Here is a 19,151-nt window from a genome sequence, read left to right as displayed (position 1 = left end):
TCTTTTGTGTGTACTAACTTCAGAATTAGAATGTGCATTTTCCTCATTCTGCAATTTGGCATCTGAATGCAACTTGGCTCCTAAAGTTTGTTTAGCATTCACTGGCTATGACTCAGTAGTCACTGAGACTTGTTGTTGGATCTCCATTTGATTGGTAGCTTCTTCTTAAGTAGGAATTCCCTCATACAAGTATATAAATGATTTGTATTCTTCTAGTCTTTTGATGGGTTCATCGTCATTAACTTCTGTGTATTCATCAAAATTTACATTTGCACTTTCCACAATATTGTTAGTGTTAGTGTTCAAAGACTTATATGCTTTGCTTCTTGTGGAATAACCAAGGAATATGCCTTTATCACTTTTTGCATAAATTTACCATTTCTAGTATCCCTAAGAATATAGCATTTGCCACCAAATACTTTGAAATTTTTTTCATTAGGTGAGTAACCATACCATAATTCAAAAGGTGTTGCATTTGTACCTTTCTTGATCTATACTTAGTTCAAGGTGTAGACAATTGTACTGACAGCTTCTCTCTAGTACTTTAAAGAAACATTTTTCTCCATCATTAGTGTTCTAGCATAATCTATTATTGATCTTTTTCTTCTCTTAGCAATTCCATTCTATGAAGGGGTTCTTGGTGTAGAAGTCTGTCTCTTGATCCCTTTATCATTGCATAACATTTCAAATTCTCATGATGTGAACTCTCCTCCTCTATCTCATCTTAGAAACTTCAGACTTTTTCCTATTTCTTTCTCAACCCTAGCCAAATTCCACTTAAACATTTGAAAGACATCATATTTTTGCTTTAAAAACATGACAGTCATCATCATAGAGTAGTCATCTACAAACAACATTATGTATATATGTCTCCTTTGTAACTTTGCACTTCTATAGGACCACACAAGTCAGTATGAACTATTTCTAATACTTCTTTGGAAGTAATTGTTTTTCTTTTGAAACTTGACTTTGTCATCTTGCTAACATTGCTTGCACATTACATTGTCAGGCTTTTTCAATTTAGGCAAACCTCTAACCTTCTTCATATTGTTGATACTAATCAAGTTATCAAAGTTGACATGGCATAGCATTTTATGCCATAGCCACACATCATCAAATATTACAATAAAACATGCAACATCCTTTATATCTAGGTAAAATAGATTACCTCTAGTTTGGTCTCATTTTTCTATTAGATTTCTATTAGTGTCATAGATCTTGGAAATTTTGTTTCCAAACTCTACTTTGCATCTTAAATTGCTTCGCTATGACACACTCAGCTAATTGTAGTTCAATCCTTCAACATAATATGCATTATCACATAAAATCTTCTTAGTAAGCTTAATGGAACTTTTTTCTTTTATTTAACATGGGGAATTATTTCCAAATCTAACACTATTTCCATCATACAGGGTTAAGTTGACAAACTTACTTTTGTCTCCTGTCATGCGATGTGAGCATCCACTGTCAATGATCCATTTGTCAATCTTGTTCACACAAGTTACAAGTGTTGTTGATTCATCTTCATCTAACTCATCCTACATAGCAACATATACCACCTCATCATCATTTTCATCTAAATCATCTTCTTCTACAATGTAGCACTTTTTGCCTTTGTCCTTGTACTCTTTACTACCATCATTTCTTCTTCCTTTGTATCTATCATTTTCATTATAATTTCTCTTTTTTGGACACCTAGCAGAAATATGTCCAACTTCATTACAATTAAAATAAATGATAGGCAACTTACCTTTAAATTTTCCCTTTCCTCTATGGAATCTTCTTGCTAGCAGTGCTTCTAGTTGATTGACATCCTCTTCATTAGTGTCACTATCAATGGACACATGCTTTATTCTTCTCTTCTTCATCTACTTCTTTTCATCAAAATCTTTCAGCAACAACTTGGCCTTGAAAGTAGATTCAAGACTTTTTGGCTTGTAGTTGTCAAAATTGGATAACCCAAATGCAATGAGTCTTCCTACTAAACCTTCAATGGTTAGTTTGCTCCCTAGAATACACCTTAATTCTTGGATAGCTAAGACTCTAATACCATACATAGGTAGTAAAGTTCTTAATACTTTTCTAAGAACAGTTTCATCATCTAAATGACCATAAATACTTCTTGTTGCACTTACAACCTCTTTTATTCTAGAAACATAGTGAGGAATATTCTCACCTTCCTCCATTCTCATGTTGTCAAACTTTCCTCTGAGACTTTATGACTTGGCTCTTTGTACATTCTCTTATCTCCTCTATAAATAGTTGAGATGGCATCCCACATCTTGAATGCAGTATCACATCCCTTGATGTCATCAAATTCTACATAGCTAAGGGTAGAGGCAATCTCCAACATTGCCTGATTATGCTCCTTTTTCTTCATATCTTTAGAAGTAGGCACACTATCTAGATCAACATGTTCCACTCTAATTGAGGTTTGTGCATGGTCACCTATTCCTCCAAGGTGTAGCTTCATTAGACTTTTCCATGCAATGAAGTTGTCTCTATTGAGCTTGGGAACTTCTCTCTTAGACATCTTGATCTTTATGCTTCTAGTACCTTTAAACTAAATCAACAGATGACTCTAATACCAATTGTTAGAAATTCTTTAGAATAACTGGGGTGCGGGAGGGTGAATTAGTTATTCAAAGTCAAAATGTCCCAATTAAACTTTTTAGCATAGTGAACCCATTAAACTATTCATGCATCCAAGCTAACTATTCAAAATTGCAAGTTATTGATAAATCAACATGCAACAATAAGACATGAAAGATCAACACTCATAACACTGTGATTTACATGGAAACCCAATTTGGGAAATACAACTAGTAACATGCTACTTCTTTCTCACTTTTCTAAAGTGATGCCCTATGAAAGTCCAACCCTTTTAAAGGTTACAACACACACTATTAAGTGTGACCTAGTTAAGGGATTTCAATTACCCTATTAGAAGTGAGCCTGGTTAAAGGACTTTAGGCCATTCACTTGGAATGCCACCCTATTAAAATATTTTCTAATGACTATTAAGTCAACCTTAGTCCAAAATATTTTTTTCGATTGATACAATTGCTAGAGAGTAATTAATAAGGGCTTTTGATCTGATGCAACTTACAACATATCTTGTAGATTTCAGATCTCAATTCAGTTCACAATTCTATTTGACTTTCACTCTCTACAGCTCTGACAGCTTGTTCACTCCTCAAGCTTTTGTCTCCTTGAGTCTCCTTACTTGTTGTGCTAATGTAGTCACTTTTGTGATTACTTGATGAAGCACAGTCTCCGTACTTTTTTCTTCCATCTCAATGTCTTCTTCTTGACATCACACACTCAGCCCAACCAACCACTTTGGTTAATGACCTGCAACTCCTTAAGTAGGAATTTGGAATACTTTTCTCGCTCTAATTTCCCTCATCTAAATTAGGGTATGAATGGATTAGGTAAGATACAATGTATCTACCCCTTATCTTGTTTCTTCTAGAAACTTCATGTAGAATCCACTTGTAATCACCTAAAAATGGTTATGCTCAAATTTTGTACCACCAACTCATCATCCTTATCTTCTAATTGGTTCACAAAATTCAATATTAGCTCAGATTTGGCAAATCTTTGACTTTTTCAAATAATATAGCAGCTTGGCACTATTATCCTTCTGATGCTTGGCACATACTATGTTGTTTGGCACCTATTGTGTTTTCACTCGGCATCAACTACATTTTACTGATGCTTGACACCTATTACATTACTCAGCACACACTAGAATTTTCTTTTACTTGGCACTAACTAATATTCTGCTCAGCATGAACAAACCTTGCCCATCACCCACTATCAACTTTTGTCAAGCTTTGTAGACGATCTTAGTTTTCCTTGTTCTTCTAAAGTTTCTAGGTGTGGCCAACCTTTGTATCTTCAAGTATAGTATCAATACATTATTTCACCATTGTCTTAACTAATCATTGTACTTTATTACATAATCATAACTCAACCTTCCCCTTAGGTGTTGTTGTTACATCTTATTGATTGAATCCTCCTTGTTAATCAATTAAGTGATAATACTTGGATCTTATAAGTAATTCTCTCTCTAGCAAATAACAAGTTTGACATCAATGAAAAAACAATGATTGAAAGAATTCTTCTTCAACAATCTTCCTTTCTCAATAATGATCTTTCAATCAAATTTCAACAAGAGAGAGAGAGAGAGAGAGAGAGAGAGAGAGAGAGAGAGAGAGAGAGAGAAGGGAAAGGGGGTGATGCACTAGATTCAAATACAATTACTATATCTTCTCATGCATGCAAAAAACATGAATAAAGCACTTAAATGCACAAATCTTAGCTCCAACCTACTTTTCTAGAATTTAAATGAAGGTAAAACTAATGAAATGTTGCAAGGAAATAAGTTCGCAAGACAACATTCAACAACATGATGAACATTGCACGTGAACTTCAAAAAGTAAAAAGGAAATAATCCATACAAGGCAATAAAATGTAAAAGATGTTAGAATAGTAGGATAAGGTAAATAACTGAGTTCTTAAATCATGAAAAGAAAAATGAATAAATTTACATAACATATTGCTACTGCAAAAATGCTAATAGAGAAAAACCCCAAAAATATTTACAAAATTTCTTTTTAAAGAGTTCAAGCATAACTCAAATGTAACTTGAAGTCCAAACCCCAACCACAATGGAGTTATAGTTGTAGAAAAGAGAAATAAATGAGAATTATAAAAGAATGACACATTATACCACCTATAAGTTTACAAAAATATGCTACTAGCAAAAACCAAAAAGCTCTAGGAAGCTCCAGGGAAGCCCCAAAATACTTCAAGAGAAGTGAACAATTGTGCATGTGCACTTCTTGGAAAATTGAAAATACCTATTCTACAATGTACAAGTATTTAAAAATAGAATGAATCAAACAAAGCCATTGACTATCTTGCTGAAGTAGTTGCCCTTCCTCAAAATTTGGTTTTTTCTTTCATTCACATGGGTAGCTAAAAATCAAAACAAGCATGAAATACATATTGTTGCACTCTGTAAAAGCTTCCTAATGCTGAAAACAATGAAGCTCTCCAACACTAAGACATTGTCACTTTGAGCAATACTTACTTACTTATTCTTTTGAAACTCACCCTCATGCTTAAAAGTAAGCATGACCAAGGGGAACATGCTAATTTTGTACAGAGCTAGATGCCTTGTGGGGCATCCTTTTGATGAATTTGGGTCTAGGCAATCAACCTTAACCATGTTGATGCACTCTACAATGGTAGTCTGAAAGTGCCTTAGCTTCAGCCTATGAAGATAAAATCTCCACCTCTTCCTCATGATGCTCATGAGTTACCTTGGGAACTATTAGTATGGTGTGAATCTCCCCTTTTTTCTGTTGTAACTCATGATAATATGGTGAAGGAGAACAATGCTTGGTGTCTAAGGATGAGTAAAATATCTCTAGCTCATCCCAAAAATCATATTCACCAAAATCTTCTTTCTCTATAGAAGTATAATATGCATAGGCTAAAAGACAACCTCATGCATATCAACATATTTTTCCTCAAGGATAAAGCTATCCTTGAGGCTTTCTTTTTCATCCTCCACATTATCGAGAACTTCCTGCTACAACAACTCATCTTCTTCATCCTTAGCTTGCACTAGATCCTCATTTTCTTCTAAAGGCTCAAAAACCATCATTTATGTTGAATGATGGAGGTATAAACAAGATAAAAAGATATTGGGGGGAGGGGGGGTGGTGAATTAGAATCTTAAGCACTTTTACTTTTCACCAATTCATTCACACATTCACCAGTTTACTTATGCATGTAAAAAATGTAATAATAAGCTTGTTGTAACATGTAAATGTGATCTATCACATGCATGAAAATAAACACATAACACAATATTTGTTACCCAAAACCCCTCCAAGGTAAAGGTAAAAATGGGGTGGGGATGACACCCATAAATCTTCTCTAGTGTAGTAATAAAGTTAACCTAATATGGTTACAATGCTTGAATATAAAATATGATCTACTCTATGAGGGGTCTACCCTAAAAGCTTAAGAGACTGTTGGGCCTCACCTTATTAGAGGATTTAACACTTATAAAAAAGTAAGGACTCTATTAGAAGATTTACAAATATCTTTTAAGACCACTCTATTAAGAGATTTACTCTGATTCAAGTCGGTTAGAACTGATTCAGTACCAGAATCTTGGTGTGCACTATAAGCTAATTTTGAGTCTTCTCCTTGCTAATTGAACCTCTCCTATGATATGATAATAGTTGTCTTCCCCTTCACTCCTATGATTAGGTTACTTTCTCTATTAAGTGATAATATAACTCTTTCACTAACTTTTGATCTGATCTCGATCCTTCACTTTACTATTCACTCATTACTCCTTGTTTGCATGCATACACTTCTCATATACATGTCATTCTACACCACAAAATAGGATCTAGGTTAAGAGCTTCTCTATTTAAAGAGTTTCATAAAGATTTTTCTAAATCCTTCCAAAATAACCTCTCCATTTGAATCGTTGATCACAAAACATAGGGGTTTATAATCCACGCCATTCATGTGTAAAACTCTCTGTAACAACCTCTACAAATATTAAATGTTCCTTCCATGTCAGCATAAATTTTTTTTACCTTAAAATATGTTCTATTCTTGACTTTCATGTAAACTTTGCATTGCTCAACCTTTACAGATTTCTAACACTCGATATTGTTGTTGCTTGGTCTGTATAATGCTCAACACATGCTATGTAACTTGGCACTCGTATGCTTGAAACTATTTAGTCAATGTTGAGCTCATCTCATATAGAAAATACTCGACGACCATACACTTACTTGGCTCCTATAGAGCTTGGAACATACTTGCTTATATACATGACTCAACCTATATAGAATAGCTTGGTCTTAGTGATGACCATCTGACTTTGCCTTGTAAATGACTATGTGTTTGACACTAATAGACAAAAATAGTTAGAGATACTAACAATTTATTCCTTAAGAGAAGGAACAAACTCATTTTTTCTTCTTTCTCAATAAAATATTGAAGCTCTTCAAATAAGAGGATTGGATCCTCTTTCTTATGTTCGACCTCCACCTCTTTGTCTTCTTCAGTAGATCGCAACTCCTCCCATGGTAGCTTTGTTAGCTTTGTTTCTCTCTCCCAAAATGTCATGTTTGGACCATTAGGAGTCCATACAACTGGTCCATCCTCAAAGAGTGAAATGGTAATAAGCATGGAAGGCTAATAGTCCCATTTTTTTCCCTAGGTAGTGGAGAAGTTACAACAATAGTCTCTTGTAATGGAGGGGGCTTCTTGAAGATAGGAATGAATTTTTTTGGAGAAGGGGCTGCCTCAGCTTCCTTGATTTGAAAATGGGCTAACTTGGGCCTCATTTTCTCTTCTTTTACTGCAACAACCTACTTTGTAAGTTTCTCTTCAAAATGTCTCTATTGTCTCTCCCTCTATTGTTATTGTTGTTGTTGGAGATAGGTCTACTATGCCATCTCCTCTTGATGTCACTCTATCCCTTGTCATCTCTCAATCTCATTAAGTTGCTTATCACAAATCAATAATTGATCATTCTATTCATGACACCACATGTCCATTTTCCTACCCCTTTCATAAAAATTCTAGTCGATTTGCCTTTGGAATTCTAACATTATATCTTCAATATTTTTATATGGGGATGTTCGGACTAGTCGAGCAGGAGTAGGAGGGGAGAAATAATTTTAAACATACTAGCTATAACCAGCTTAAGGCTAAGATTGGAATTGGTAGTATGAGGGATTTTTTTTAATGATATGGGGGAAGTAGTAGTCATTTTTATGAAATGGATCCATGGTTAGAACTTCATAAAAGATGTAATTTTATAGAAAACTTTGGAAATCCCAAAAGATTAAGAATGATCTTTACATACTAGCACTTTTTCTATTGAAATCAATATAGTTTCACTAGAGTTGTCATGGTGTTTGATGGAATGTCTCCAAAAGATGATTTCACTTAGAAAACACCCAAATTCTTAATGCATAAATTTTGAATGGCTACTAAATGAGTTATGTAGCTTAACTTATGTCCCACCAAGCATGACAAAAACTATTGACACAAAATTTTGTACCCTTTCCTGAGGTATGATCCTCAAGTGACCTCATGTAACATGGAAACAACATCCAAGTGTGGGACTTGTGCTTTGAGATTGAATCTCTAGAGAAGGTAGGCTTCCTTACAATCAAGATGCATCTAAATTACCGATTTGAGTGAAAAGGGGGGGATATTATATGAAAGTAAAATATTGAAGGGAAAGGGGGTGATGCACTATATTGAAATGGGATTACTACCTCTACCTATGCATGCACAAAACATGAATGAAATACTTAAATACAAAAGTCTTGGCTCCAACCTACTTTTCCTAAATTCAAATGAAGGTAAAACTAATAAAATGTTTCAAGGCAATGAGTTCACAAGAAAACATTGAGCAACATAATGAAAACTACACATGAACTTAAAAGAAAGGAAAGGAAATAACCCATGCAAGGCAATAAAATGCATAAGGTATTAGACTAGCAAGATAAGGTAAAGAACTAAGTTTTCTATTCATGAAAGGCGTAAGGAATATGTTTATAGAGCATACTGCTACTTCAAAATTATAAACAGAGAAGAACCCTAAAAATATTTACAACTTTTCTTTTTAAAGAATTCAAGCATAAGTCAAATGTAACTTGAAGTTCAAACCCCAACCCATGGTGGAGTTAGAGTTGCAAATAAGAGAAATGAATGATAATCAGAAAGAAATCTCATCATGTTGTGCAACCTGCCTGCATAAGTGACATGAAGAAATTGAAAAGGAAATGCACCTAGCTATAAAAGGATAAATCTGACAAATCTAATCCTTACAAGCTATAAAGAGGCATGGGAATAAATTAGTGCCATGAAACAAGGCCCAAAAAGTCACCCAAAATTTAAAGAATTGACATTAAAGGCATGTGTTGGATGCAAGAGATCATATCATGTCACTGTCAAATAATGCATGAATGGATGCTCTACAATGTTGACCCACCTGCATACACCCGTAGATGACTTGTATAGAAATGATATGATTTGTCTCAAAAGTGATGGATCCTTGATGAAGATTTTTACATTTAAAATAGATGACCCAAATGCTGCAAAAATCTCCAAATGAATGACTAAACACAATTGTTGATGACTAAACTTCAAGATTTGATGGTTTTCACATTTCCCAATGAATGGTGGAAGAAATAACAAGATGCTTTCACTATTTTGTAGGTTGCCAAAAATGACCTTTTGTGGAATAATGCAATGGGTTAACATGGAACTCGGCTAAACTTCTGCCAAAATAGAACCACTTGATAAAAGATCAAATTAGCCGCTCACTGAAGGAACAAATCGAGCCAATAACTAAGCTAATCGGTGAAAGATAAATACAAACAACACGAAATGTTAGCCGCAAATCTGTTGTGTTAACTCCAACAATGAAACCATCACATTGAAGATTTCTTAGATCAGTTACTAATGATGGGTTGTAATGGGCACCCTAGAAATGCCCAATAACTGAACCAACTGCTCATAAAGATTTTGATGCATTTGCATAGACTCTAAAACCACATAACATGAACAAGAAAGAATTTATGCAAACTAAAGATTGAACTACTACTGAAATAATATTATTTTTTAAACTAATAAAATTAAGTACATAGCAAACTCACTAATTACTCAAGCACCATAAAATCAAATACATAAAAAACTCTTCAAGTCACTAATTACACCCAATCTACCTTTAGCTGGAAATGCGCCCAAGCTACCTTTTAATGAAGTTGGTAGCAATGAATTCCAAAGGCCAAACCCCAAGGGAATGACATCTAGAATGTCACAAGAGAGGATAGACATCCTCTAATGCCAAGAACAGATCTATAACTCACACATCCATGCTCTTCTCATATTCCACTGTGCCTAATAATAGCTACAAGCTCTCCTTTTATTCCTACTTCATAGGGTCGACCACTTTACACAAGCAAATGTGGGATAAATAAAATCAAAGAAAATAAAAGAAAAGGCTAACGATCACACAACTGGACAATTGCTAAAGTGGAAACATTACAGTCCGCCCTCCTTGAAATTGCTTGTCCTCAAGCAATCTCAATCCTATTTTTTGTAGTACCCACTCACTATCCCAGCATCTTCCTCTGGCAGGTGTCTCCATTTGACTAAATATTCTTTAATCACCCTATTTTGTAGAGTCCTTTCCCTAGTATCTAGAATAGCCACAGGAATCAATACAAGCTTCCCCTCCTTATGTAATGGTGGTAATTCTATAGAAGGCACAACTCTCTAACCAAGGTCCTTTGGAAACTCAATCTCATAGGAAATCTTGCCCACCTTGAGAATCACTCTGTAGCAACCATAAAACCTAGGATTCAACTTCTCTACTCCGCTCTTCTTGAGTGATGACTATTTATATGATTGTAGCCTCAAGTAAAGCATATCCCCAACCTCAAAGTTGCACTCTATTTGGTGTTGTTCAACATACAATTTATGTTGATTTTGGGCTTATTGAATATTCTCCTTGAGCACCCTCAAAATATCCTGACTATCCTGCAAGAAACATTTTTCTTTGGGTACTCTACTATCCACCAAACTTGGATCCATGAAAATAGGTGTTTCATGACTGTATAGTGCCATGAATGGAGTCATCTTGATGGGCATATGATAAGTGGTCTTATAAAAATATTCTCCCATATGTAGCCATTTGACCCAAGCCCTTTGTTGTGTAGTCACATAGTTCCTCAAATATCATTCCACCCATTTATTCACAATCTCTATCTGCTCATCTATCTACGGATGATAACTAGTGCTAGGTATAAGATCTATACCACACAACCCAAACAATTCCTACCAAAAAGTACTCATAAATTTACTATCCCAATCACTGACAATGAAACTAGGTAGCCCATGTAACCTGAATATCTCTCTAAAGAAAAGATCGGCCACCTGTGCTACTGTGTTGGTGGATGGAATAGCAAAGAAGTGAGCAAGCTTTTTCAGCTAGTCAACTATCATGTAGATGCAATCTCTCCCCTATACTCATGGTAGCCTGATGATGAAGTCCATAGAAATACTTTTCCATTTCCCATTCAAAATGGGTAAAGACTGTAACAACCCTATAGGATATGTGTGCTCTCCCTTATTCTACTAACAAAATGCACACTCCCTGACATGCTTCTAAACATCATCCTTGAGCCCTTTCCATGTGAACCACTCACGGATCTACCTGTAGGTCTTAAAGACCCCAAGATGTCTAGCTATAGGTGCATCATGAAATGCCTTCAGTATTACCTCCCTAAAATATGATGAAGGAATCAAATATATCCTACCCTAGAACTTGATCAATTCATCCATCACCATGTAATGATCATCCTATATGGTGCCTACAATCACTCCAGAAGCCCATGTGTCCCTCACATACTCTGCTATAATCTTGTTTCTCTAATCTCCTGTAATCATAGCTAGAACACAAATATGAAGTCTCCTGGATAAAGCATATGCCACTACATTCTTCTTACCTTTGACAAACTCAATGTCATAGGCCTGCAACTTTTTAATCCATTTATGTTTTCTATGATTCAAATCATGCTGGCTTGTGAAGTATTTGATGTAGTTGTGATCAGTTTTGATAAAAAAAACTTCCCCCCAACTAGGTAATGTCAAAACTTGGCCAATGCATGCATAATAGCCAACTTTTCTTGATCATAGATGGAATAGCTCCTCTCCACTCCATGGAGCTTCTTGCTCTCAAAAACAATGGGATGCTTCTCCTACATCAAGACTGCCCCAATCCTATCACCTGATGCATCACAATGAAGCTCAAATGGCTTCGTGAAGTTCAATAGAGCCAATACTAGATATGATGACATCACCTTCTTGAAATGATCAAAGCTTCTCTAAATTTCCCCTATCCATGCGAAGGCCCCTTTCCTGGTAAGGTCTATCAAGGGTGCAACAATATGTGAATATCCCTTGAAAAATCTCGTATAAAACTCGCAGAGGCCAAATAACCCCTTAAGTTGTGTAAGGTTCGTAGGAGTAGGCCAATCAATAATGGCCCTAATCTTTTGGGGATCTACTTGAACTCCATCTAGGTTGCTAATATGCCCAAGGTATAGTAGCTTAGTCATCCCAAACTCACACTTAGATTCCTTGGCATTTAATGACTCTTTCTCCAAAGTGGACAACACCATCTCAAGATGTTGTAAATGCTCCTCCCAAGTCTTACTGAAGACTAATATGTCATCAAAGAAAATCAAGACAAATCTCCTAAGCTACCCCTGAATACCTAATTCATGCAACTCTGGAATGTAGCAGGGGCATTGGTTAGCCCAAATGGCATAACCAAAAACTCAAAGTGGCCATAGTGACACCAAAAATTTCTTCTCAATGTCCTCCTCCCTCATCCTAATCTGATGATACCCTGACCATAAATCAATCTTCACAAAAAAGCATGCAACATGCAACTCATCAATTAGCTCATCTATCCACGGGATGGGATATATGTTCCTAATGGTCTTCTTATTTAATACCTTGTAGTCAATGTACATGCGCATTGTCCCATACTTCTTCTTTACCAATACTACTACTAAAGAAAAGGGGCTCTTATTAGACCTAATATGCCTCATCTCCAACAACTCCTTAATTTTCTTCTCTATCTCATCCTTGTGTTTCTTAGGATGATGATAGGGAGTAGTCATAATTAGTTTAGCTCCCTCCCCAAGCTCAATAGCACGATCTATCCCCCTATTATGCAAAATCTCACCAAATACTTTAGTGTGCCTATCAAGTATCTCCTGGATATCTGGTGGATGACTCTTCACCTGTGGCTCTCGTGAAGCTAGCATAGTGAAACATTCTATTGCCCACTCTATGTTGTTATGCCAAAAAAGTCTTTGCATTCTCCTCAAGGAGACTACTTTGCAACTCCTATCTGAAAGTCCTCTAAGTAAAATAGTTTTGCCCTCATGCTGAAACCTCATCTCCAATTATGCTAGGTTGAGTGTGAACTCAACTAGCAAGGCCATCCATGTCATGTCGAGGATGACATCATGGTCTCCCATGTCTACTACATAGAACTCATCCTCCAACTCATAGCCATCTCCAAACCTAATGTGAAGATTAGATATCTTCTGAGTGCATAATAATTTGTCACCATTAGCTACCATGACTCTAAACCCAACGTGCTCCTTGGTCTATAAGTCTCTCTTGGCTACCAATCATGCAACATTGAAATTATGTGTAGTCCCAATGTCAATGAGTGAGATCACTTTCTACCCCTGGATAGTATCCCTAACCTTAAACGTGATTGCCTTTCGAGCCCCCGTTAATTGTGCCAATGACTTCTCATCCTCAGGGATGTTGATCTCATCTGTAGTGCTATCCTCATTTGAATCAGAGTGTTGATCCTCCTTCTTTGATTGTGACTCCTCTACTAAGAAATAATCAATTTGATTTGCCTTAGCCTTGAGAGGACACTTATGAGATAAGTCCCAAGGCTTTGTGCAATGAAAACATAGCTTCTTCTTTCTCAACTCATTCAGGGTGTCATTATCCAACTTATCCCTTTTTGGCTAAGCATCCTTGTGAAATTTTTTTTTGTCCTTGTCCTTATCCTTTTTCATATATGAATCCCTATGTTGAATTTTCTCCTAAAAGAAGAAGGTGTTAAGTCACAAGCCTTTTTAGTGGCCTCTTGTTATGTAGTTGGGTCATGCTCCTTGACCCAACCTCGTAAGGGATCTAAGAGTCTGTCCATAAACAACACTACTAACCTCCTCTCTGAAATATCTATGACCAACACAACTAACCTCTGAAATTCACTAATATACGTCTTAACTGATCCCCACTACTTGAGTTGTGTCAACTCCTTAAACTATAACTCGGGATTCCTGGTATCAAATCTCTCTATAAGCTTCTCAATGAACTCCTCGTAAGATGTGATCTGATTATGCCCAAAGGTTACCATGCCATGGTGCCACCACTCATGCATCAGTCCATCCGAATGAATAGTCGCATATTTTATAGCCTCCTCCTTAGGCATAAGATTCAATTGCAAGTATGTATCTACCTTCTGCACCTAAACTCATGGGATCATCTTCTCTGAAGCATCATAATAAGGCAAAGAAAGTTTCTCAACTTTCTTTTTTAGCTCAAAGTTTTGATTTCTCCCTCCTAATCTAGGCATGTGTCTCATCCTCAAGTCCATATAATCTTCGAGGGAAATATCTGCCTGAAACTCTGGTCCACTAGTCACCTAGTCCCTCCTGAACTAATAATGTAACTTAGTAATCTAAGGTTTATTAATTGGTTGAACTAGATCTCTGGGTGGGAAAGTGGGTAGAAGAGGTCTTGATCTTGTTGTTTGAGCTAGGTGTACAACATGTCTAAATTTATCAGCCTCATTCCTATTGTTGCCATGACCATTATTACCATTAATGTTATTCTCAAGACCGTTGTTGTTGCCTCTACCTCCATTATCATTGCCCCTATTGTTGTTGTTTTCCCCATTGTTATTCTTTCCATTGTTGGCATCACCTGGATTAATATTGATGCCCATTTGTTTAGCCATAAGCTGCAACATCATATCCATTCGCCTATTTTGCTCCTATTGCATATGCTACCACTCCTCTAATATACCGAGTAACCGTCTAAACATTACATCCTCCTGATCTGGACTAATATTTTTGCCTCCACCTAATCTTGTATTCCTGTAATCTTGGTCACCCATACTATTGTCTTGTTCAAAGAATATCTCCTCATGTCTGTATGACTGTATTGTATGTCCCTCTACATGGATGAACTAGCCTATTTGCTCTACAAGTCTGAACTCCTAATTTGTCTTGCTCTGATACTATAGAAATTATAAAGCCCCTGTCACATGCTCCAACATAAATGCTTAGCCCTTTTAATTTCTGCTTCTAGTGTTTTGACATTTTGTCAAACACTTTTCCCTCTATTCGGTTGTCCCAAGTTCCCTATAAGACCTCCATAGGATGACATGACTCATAGCTCTGATACCACCTTAATGGGTACCCTGGAAATGCCCAATAGCTGAACCAACTATTGATAAAGATTTTAATGTGTTTGATAGACTTTGAAACCACATAACATGAACATGAAAGAATTTATGCAACCTGAAGATTGAACTACTGCTAAAATAATATTAGTTTCCAAACTAATAAAATTAAGTACATAGCAAACTCACTAATTACTCCAATATCATAAAATCAAATACATAACAAAACTCTTCAACTCACTAATTACACCCAATTTGCTTGTAGTTGGAAATGCACCCAAGATGTCTATTAATGAAGTTGGTAGCAATGAATTCCAAAGGTCGGACCCCAAGGGAATGACGTCTAGAATGTCACAAGAGAGGATAGACATCCTCTAATGCCAAGAACAAATTTGTAATTGACACATCCATGTTCTTCTCATATTCCACTATGCCTAACAATAGCTACAAGCTCTCTTTTTATTCCTACTTCATAGGGTCAACCACTTTACACAAGCAATGTGGGATAAATAAAATTAAATAAAAGGCTAACAGTCACACATCTGGACAATTGCTAAAGTAGGAACATTACATGGGCTGAATGGGGGCAAAAATAGCCAATAATTACACTTATACAAATCAATTTCAAAATAGTTTTTCATAATATTAATACCAATAAGATATCTATAGTGTTTGATTTTTATCTTCTCTCATTATTAAAATTTCCATAATCTAAATTCTAGAATTTCCCATTTTCCTAACTCCAATTTAAACTTTTTTTCCCAAAAATAATCCAAACTACAACCCTTATTGTAGTTATAATTATAATCAAACTTTAAAGATAATACTTGCTCTAATCCTAACCCGAACCCAAACCCAAACCAAATCTAATTATAATATAAACTCTACCTCTAATTATAATAATCATGGTATAATCCCTATCTCTAACCATGATTATGACCTCGACTCTTAAGTTAACCTTGATTATAAATTTAATCCTATCACTTCTCAAATTCTAACCATATCCTTAATTATAATTACCATTGTAAACCCATCTTTAACTATAAAACATAATTCTAACCAAATCCCCAACCCTAGGCTCAATTCTAACCCTAACCCTTGCCTTAAATATGATATTAATTCCAACTCTAGACCTTATACCTAACCTTGGCCATGATACTAACCATAACCTTAACCTTAATCCTATTGCTTTCCCTTATACTAATACTAAATTTAACTATGAACCATACACTCTAACCCTAATCCTTATCTTGACCCTAATACTAATTCTAACCTTGATACTAATCCTCTCTAAACCCTATACACTAAAATTATTATAATATTATTAAAATGTTACATATTGAATAATTATAAATTACTATTTTAGATTAAAATAATATGAAATAACTAGAACACAATATTAGATTATTATTAATATATTATTAAAAATAATTATATTAAGAAAATATAATATTTAAAAATATACCATAAATCAAAGATATCTCTATATATAAAAATATAAAGAGTAGTCTTAACTTAAATCATAATATTTTTAAGAAATATATTTTTTAGATAATAAAAAATAACGTGTATATATATATATACATAAATTCAAAATGAACGATAGATGGAATAACTTTTTAATTAGCAAAAGTACTAATAATAAATATTAAATAATCGAATCGATTAAGTGTGTGTGGTTTGCTGCGTCGAGAAGGAAACCACATTGCAGGGTTTTGTTCTGCTTATCACATGAAGATGGAGAAGATGTCCAACTTCAAATGGATGCGTCCCCTCTTATTCTTTAAACAGGTATTTTCCTTTCATTCAAAACAATATACACATAAACAGGGTAAAACCCCTCCTCACGTCACGCCCAAATTTAATGTTGTGCACTTCAATCAGTCCATTACTGCCCCCTGTAAATCTGGAAACACAAACAATTCCTGGGAGGAATTCCACTCAGCCTTATCTCAACGCCGTCCTCTCGATGTTGTATCCTTCAATGCGCTTTTAGGTGGCCTTTTAAACTCTGGTGATCTCCGTAGAATTAACTCCCTTCTTGCTGAGATGAAAGAGATGTAAATACAGCCAAATGTATTCACTTTTAGCACCCTCATAAAGGGTTCGTGTAAATGGGACCGAATTGAGGAAGCACTTGGGATTTTCTGCCAAATGAGGCACGCTAATTGTGTTCCCAATGTTGTTACATACACCAACCTAATTGATGGGATGTGCAAAATAGGTAGAGTAGATGAAGCTCTTGTTTTATTTGCTGAAATGATACAAGCAGGTATTTCTACTAATATTATTTCGTGCAGTACTCTAATAAATGGTCTCTGCAAGGTGGGAAGAGAAGATGAAGGTCTAAGATTAATAGCTAGAATGAAGCATAGTTACTACTCTCCAAATATTGTTACATATAACACCCTGATTGATGGCCTTTGCAAAGTAGACAGGGTAGATGAAGCTCTAGGATTATTTGCTAAAGTGATATAAGATGGCCATTTTCTTAATATCTATGGGTATAACACTGTGATAGATGGATTTTGCAAGGCTGGAAAAATGGGCAAAGCGTACAATCTGTTTAAGAAAATGACGGAGTTTGGTCCTTCGCCTGATACAGTGGCATTTAATACTGTTATTGATGGACTATGCAAAGATGACATGATGCACAAGACTTGGGATTGTTTCTATGACATGTGCAAAAATGGTTTACAACCAAATGTATTTACGTACAGTTCTTTGATACGCAGCCTATGTGAACTACATGAGATGGAAAAGGCTCAGAAGTTGTTCAAAGAGATGCTTAGCAAAGGCTACTCCCCAGATATTGTTACCTACAACACTCTGATTGCTGGTTTATGTAAGGATAACAGGGAAAAGGAAGCATTTACCCTTATTTCTGAGATGCAAAATAAGGGACATTTCCCTAATGTAATTACATATACTACATTAATATGTGGTTTTTGTAGATTGGGAGACATGAACATGATAGGAAATATTTTAGAGGAGATGGAATCAAGGGATTTGAAACCTAATGAAGTGACATACAACACAATCATTGATGGTCTGTGCAAGGCAGGATATTTTTCTGGAGCCCATTTACTCATGAATAAAATGCTAAATAAGGGCTTGACTCACGATGTAGTCACTTACAACTGTCTGATTGACGCCCATTGCAAAAATGGTGAAATAGACAAGGCTTTGAAGTATTTTTCTGAAATGAAAGCGGCAGGTGTTGCCCCAAATGTTGTAACCTATAATATATTGATTTCTTCTTTTTGTAAGGAAAGCAAGCTTGACATAGCTTTGTCCATATTGAATGAGATGAGAGGGAACGAGTTAGTTCCTGACGTTGTCACATATAATATATTGTTTGACTCCTTCGTTCAAAGATATGATCTAGAAAAAAACTAAATGGATTATAGATCAAATGAAGAAAGAGCGTTGTGCTCCGAGTGATGAAGCTGTCCAGGTACTTGGCTGGCTGATTGAAGCTGGTGAAAAGCAAACATTAAAAGACTGTGTACATCATGATTTTTAAATTATTTCAAGGACAACATAGTTCTTATGTTTTAGGGAGAGCTCTTGAATACGTATTTTCCAGTTTTATAAATTGATATTTATGCATTTATTTCAGTAATACTTATGTACAGAATCAGTTTTAATGTAAGGATAGGAAAGTTACTTCGATATTATTAGCTATAATCTTATCTTCACAAACTCCAATCTGGCGTAAAAAAATGGATTGAAGTGTAAGTGGACGCCGCGTTCTATTATTATTGACAATTATTTTTCCTCAACGTGTTACAATAGTAAGCAATATCAAAAGTGTACTTAAAAATTATCAACAATTTTAAAGAGTTTGTAATTTTATAAATTGTATGAAATCTTTCAAGGTTAGCATAACAAATGTTAATTTTTAAATATTAGATAATTGATCATGACAGTTCATATTTCTTTGGTAGAAGCCAAGTGTGTCCATTAATATTAAGCAATTCTCTTTTCTTGAGAAGAAAGATACAAAAACCCACTACAGTTCAGTAATTCTAGTAGTCTAGTCCCTAGTGGATTGTAATTTGATAAATTATGAAGA

The 19,151-nt window shown here is 35.3% G+C and overlaps 1 pseudogene; it reads left to right on the top strand.

Moving 5' to 3' along the window:
* Nucleotides 1–16,748: 16,748 nt before the first annotated feature.
* Nucleotides 16,749–18,633, top strand: LOC149571717 (uncharacterized; annotated as a pseudogene).
* Nucleotides 18,634–19,151: the final 518 nt, after the last annotated feature.

This window comes from Cupressus sempervirens, chromosome 2, assembly GCF_028749045.1.
Source record: "Cupressus sempervirens isolate cs-2001-9-10 chromosome 2, ASM2874904v1, whole genome shotgun sequence".
Classification (NCBI taxonomy): domain Eukaryota; kingdom Viridiplantae; phylum Streptophyta; class Pinopsida; order Cupressales; family Cupressaceae; genus Cupressus; species Cupressus sempervirens.
The sequence above is the reverse complement of the archived record's forward strand: the minus strand, read 5'-3'. Positions and strand labels throughout refer to the sequence as shown.